Genomic DNA, 5,769 nt, shown 5'->3' with positions numbered 1-5,769 from the left:
AAGTGATTATGACCGCTCTCTTGGACAGTCCTCTAGAGCGAGCAAAGCGAAAAATGTCGCCCAGCTTGGACAGCAGGACATTCAGTCCATACCCCACTTCGTCGTGCAGTCCTATGATGATCCAGAGACGGCATCTATGATCGAACGGGAGGCTAGAGGTCAGGGAGCAGATGTTCAGTACCAAGATTACTATCCAACGGCTCAAGTCGTAAACAAGTATAGATATGGATCTGATCTCGTCAAACCTGGCGAGCTCGCGCGTCTAGGGACTCAGATGCGAAGGTTGCATGAATGGTACCTGAGAGCCTGTCGAAGAGGTGATCGCTACCTCACGGTGTATCTTAGAGATGAGCATTACTTCCGGGGGCGAGAGGAGATAAACCTTGAGTTAGAAGAACTATTTCAGTTATTCAATCAAGACACCCTCGACAAAGCTGTCATCAGTTGCTACTGGCTGTAAGTGATTTATTTATGTAATTAAGTCTGTAGCTCAGCTCATTCATTTGCACTAACAATTATCCTCACTATATTCTTTGTGTACGCTATATATTAATTATGCAGAATGAAGAAGCTCGAATGCAAAAGAGGCAAGCTCCACGAGCTGGGGTTCATTGACCCAGACACAGTTCATAAAGTTACGGTTCGACAGTACCCCAAGGACACAGAAGACAACATGCTAAGGTTTTTAGTGAAGCAAGCAGACAAAGAGGATATATTCTTTCCCTACAACTTCAAGTGAGTGTTATAACATACATTATGCTTGTGCAGGTTCCACTTTATTCTCTTAATCATTGAGCTATGTTTGTGCAGATTCCACTTTATTCTCCTAATCATTGATCTTCACAAAGGAGTCGTAAATGTCATGGACTCGAAACGTAAAGAACATGCGGAATGGGTAAACATGGTTGCCCTGCTCCAGAGGTAATTTCAATCAATTTCGTATCGGCATCTTCATCGGTTCTAATTCGACGATATCATCGACTAATCAATAACTCATTTACTCATTTTTTCTTTGCCGGGCAGGGCTTGGAAACGGTTCATCAATACTGTTCCGGGTAAATGGAAACCGGAGGTTACATTTAAAGATTACCCTGTAAGTAGTACTATATATATAGCTATGTCCGTGAAACTCTATGATATTTTCTTTCAATACGATGCTTGATTATTAGTTTGATCGAACTATTTTTTCGTAAAGTGTATGAGGCAGGAACCCGGGAATAACTTATGTGGATACTACGTTTGCGACGTCATTCGTGAGATGGCCTGTCACAGGGATGCGGAGGATGCTATACACCACACTCGTGTACGTGAACAATATTTCACAATTAATCTTATTACCATCAATTGTATTGAGTTCCATTCATATATATTGATCTCCTTTTTTAATATAGATGATACGCCTGCGGGACACTCTCATAACGGAGGATCGCATACGAGCAATTCAAGAGGAAATCCAACTGGCGAGCACTATCGGAAGGTCGTAGCTATGTATTGAACAACTTCGTAAAGGCAAATAGATTTAGTAAAGAGATCCGACTTTATATTGTAAATATGCATGCATTACGTGTACTGTTGCCGATGTCTATATATATTCACGACGATATTTTGTGGTTTCTTGAATGATATATGCACTGCTGAAACTCTGCCGCGGCAGAGAAACGCTGCTCCATCCTAAACCTGTGCCGCGGCAGAGAAACGGCAATTTTCTGCCGCGGCAGAGACCCTCCAGTCCCGGTTCGTACCACGAACAGGGACCAAAGGTCCTCCACTACGAGCCCCCTGGCCGCACCACGTGACGGGACCTTCAGACCCGGTGCAACTTTAAACCGGACCCTTTAGTCCCGCCACGTTGGTCCCGGTTCAGAAACCGGGCCTAAAGCCCGATATGAACCGGGCCTAAAGCCCCTTTTTCCACTAGTGCCCTCCAAGCAAGAACTCGAGCTCACCTCCCCACACTCCAGTACTCCACTCACCAGTAGCAAGCAGCTAGTAGTGACAAAGTTCGTTGCGAGATGAGGCCGGTGACCGCGCTCGGCGTTCTCGCCGCAATGGCCTGCCTGGCCGCGGTGGCGCAGGCCGGCAACTTCCTACAGGACGCCGAGATGACCTGGGGCGACGGCCGCGGCAAGGTCGTGGACAGCGGCCGCGGGCTCGACCTCACCCTCGACAAAACCTCGGGCTCAGGGTTCCAGTCCAAAGCCGAGTACCTCTTCGGCAAGATCGACATGCAGATCAAGCTCGTCCCAGGCAACTCCGCCGGAACAGTCACCACATTCTACGCACGTCACCTTCCATCATTCCCCAATTATCACATTTCCATGTGAAGCTGAATGCTGACGGTTGTTTTCTCTGTATGTACGTGCAGCTGTCGTCGCTGGGGTCGGCGCACGACCAGATCGACTTGGAGTTCCTGGGCAACGTCACGGGCGAGCCATACACGCTGCACACCAACGTCTTCGCGCAGGGGCAGGGCAAGCGGGAGCAGCAGTTCAGGCTCTGGTTCGACCCCACCAAGGCATTCCACCAAGGCTATTTTCTCGGGAGACAGAGCCGCATGGTGTTTGGGTTGTCGTTGTTGCTGTCGCTAATGTTTCCCCTTTCCTCTTGCTGCTGCAGCTCGCGGTGGACGGCACCCCGATCCGGGACTTCAAGAACCACGAGGCGCGCGGGGTGTCCTTCCCCAAGAAACAGCCCATGCGCCTCTACGCCAGCCTATGGAACGCCGACGACTGGGCGACCCAGGGCGGCCGCGTCAAGACGGACTGGACGCACGCCCCCTTCGTCGCGTCCTTCCGCGGATGGCATCTCCAGCGGCGCGACGTATTTTAGCGTCCGCGCGCGTCCGTTTGCATCAGTTGAAATGGTCGAAATCGAGCGCGCGTCCGTTTGCGTCAGAGGTGGCTCCAGCGGCGCGACGCATTTTTTGCCCGAATCATTTTTTTTAACATGAAACATAATTTACATAGTTAAAACATTAAAAAAAAAACCCTAAACGCCTATGGCTGCTCCTCGTCGCTATCGAGCACGATGAGCTCCGGTATCGCCCACGGCCAGTGTCCATCCGGGGGAGCATACGCCGGGAACGCCGCCGGTTCTGGAGGTGGAGGAGGCTGCGGCTGTGGCGGCGGTGGTGGCGCCCAGGGCTGCGGCTGTGGCGGCGGTGGAGGAGGCGCCACCGAGTCCTGTAGCGCCAGCCGAAGCGCTTCATCCTCCGACGGGCCCGGCGGCATCACGCCGGTGGCGTAGTGCGGCTGCGGCGGCTGCACAGGCGCGTCGTACTCGGAGAACCAGGGCGCCGACCTTCGCCATCTCCTCGTCCGTCATGTTCTCCGGGAAGTCGAAGTTGCGGCCCTCCGCCATGGCCTGCTGCCATTCGTGGAAGACGGCCGCGACGTAGTCGTCGCTGTCGTCCTTCACCTCCTCATTGTGGTAGGCGAGGGCCTTGATGTAGTCGTCGTCGTCATCGTCGTAGGCAGCGTAGGCGTCGTCGTCCTCCTCGTCGCGGTCGTCGTCGTCGATGTACTGCGCCTGCTGACGACGCGTCGGGGCCTGCTGACGACGCGTCGCCGCCTCCTGTCTTTGTGGACGGGCCGGCGGTGTAGACGCGAAGGAAAAATCCCTGTCTCCCATGAAACCTGCCCTCCTTATCCTATCCATCTCCGTCGACAGATAGGTACGCCTGATGTCTACGTGTGCTTCTATTCTTGTAGACAGTGCTGGGCCTCCAAGAGCAGAGGTTTGTAGAACAGCAGCAAGTTTCCCTTAAGTGAATCACCCAAGGTTTATCGAACTCAGGGAGGTAGAGGTCAGAGATATCCCTCTCAAGCAACCCTGCAATTAAGATACAAGAAGTCTCTTGTGTCCCCAACAAACCTAATACACTTGTCAGGTGTATAGGTGCACTATTTCGGCGAAGAGATATTAAAACGCAGGTGGTATAGATGGTGGTAAACGGTAATTGCGATCTGAAGTAAATATTGCAGGAAGTAAAGATGCAGTAAAACAGTAAATAAGCGATGTTTGCAGTATTTGGAAACAAGGCCTAGGGATCCTACTTTCACTAGTGGCCACTCTCAACATTGCAATCATAATTGAATATAAATATAAGCACTTCATCATACTACTCTCCTGTTGGATAAAGAACTCAAATTCATTGGGGAAGTGTGCAAAAGCACACCTCAAAGGCGTATTCTCAAGTACTAATAAACACCCCACACTGTCACCGTGAGCATTCATAGGAGGTACTAACACACCACAATTCATAAGGGAGTTACACACGGCGCACACACTGTCACCATTACACCGAGGTCACAGTAACTACAAAGTTCACATAATAAAACACTTGAATAGCATATGACATCTAGATTGCAAAGCCTATGATAACATAGATGAACAAATTAGTGCTACTCTCAAACACTCTCTTGTTGGATAACAAACACCATTCATTGTGTAGGGCTACAAGAGCTCCCTCAAGCCGGAGTAAACAAGCTCGGGGGAGAACTACTCCCTCCTCATCATGGGAGACAGCAACAGCGATGAAGATGGCGGTGGTGTCGATGGAGATGACTCCGGGGGCAATTCCCCGTCCCGGCGGCGTGCCGGAACAGAGACTTCTGTCCCCCGAAACTTGTCTTCGCGATGGTGGCGGCTACGGAACTCTTCGTGGAATATGACTGGATTCTTTAGGGTTTTCGCGACGGAGAGAATATATAGGCAAAGGGGCGATGTTGGTGGAGTCCCGAGGGGCCCACACACTAGGGGGGCACGCCCCCCCCCCTCTTGGCCGCGCCGCCAGGTGGTGTGGGGCCCCTGCTGGCCGCCTCCGACTCTCATTCGATGTTCTGGAACCCTCCGTGGAAAATAGGGCCGTGGGCTTTTGTTTCGTCCAATTCCGAGAATATTTCCTGTGTAAGATTTCTGAAACCAAAAACAGCAGAAAACAGGAACTGGCGCTTCGGCATCTTGTTAATAGGTTAGTTCCATAAAATGCATAAAAATGATATAAAGTATGAACAAAACATGTAGGTATTGTCATAAAACTAGCATGGAACATCAGAAATTATAGATACGTTGGAGACGTATCAAGCATCCCCAAGCTTAGTTCCTACTCGCCCTCGAGTAGGTAAACGATAACAAGGATAATTTCTGATGTGACATGCTACTATCATAATCTTGATCAATACTATTGTAAAGCATATGAGATGAATGAAGTGATTCAAAGAAATGGTAAAGATGATGACTAAACAACTGAATCATATAACAAAGACTTTTCATGAATAGTACTTTCAAGACAAGCATCAATAAGTCTTGCATAAGAGTTAACTCATCAAGCAATAGATTCTTAATAGAAGGTTTTGAAGCAACACAAAGGAAGATTTAAGTTTCAGCAGTTGCTTTCAACTTTCAACATGTATATCTCATGGATAATTGTCAACACAAAGTAATATGATGAGTGCAATAAGTAAACATGTAAGAATCAATGCACACAGTTGACACAAGTGTTTGCTTCTAAGATAGAGAGAAGTAGGTAAACTGACTCAACATAAAGTAAAAGAAAGGTCCTTCGCAGAGGGAAGCATGGATTAAATCATGTGCTAGAGCTTTTCAAGTTTTGAAATCATATAGAAAGCATACAAATAAAGTTTTGAGAGGTGTTTGTTGTTGTCAACGAATGGTAGTGGGCACTCTAACTACCTTATCAACCAGACTTTCAAGAGAGGCTCCCATGAAGGACGTTATCTCTACCAGCAAGGTAGATCATCCCTCTTC

The 5,769-nt window shown here is 49.0% G+C and overlaps 1 pseudogene; it reads left to right on the top strand.

Moving 5' to 3' along the window:
* Positions 1–2,012: 2,012 nt before the first annotated feature.
* On the top strand, positions 2,013–2,829 carry LOC127317363 (probable xyloglucan endotransglucosylase/hydrolase protein 23; annotated as a pseudogene).
* Positions 2,830–5,769: the final 2,940 nt, after the last annotated feature.

The sequence above is a fragment of the Lolium perenne genome, chromosome 7, assembly GCF_019359855.2.
Source record: "Lolium perenne isolate Kyuss_39 chromosome 7, Kyuss_2.0, whole genome shotgun sequence".
NCBI lineage: Eukaryota > Viridiplantae > Streptophyta > Magnoliopsida > Poales > Poaceae > Lolium > Lolium perenne.
This window is presented reverse-complemented; position numbering and strand designations above follow the sequence as displayed.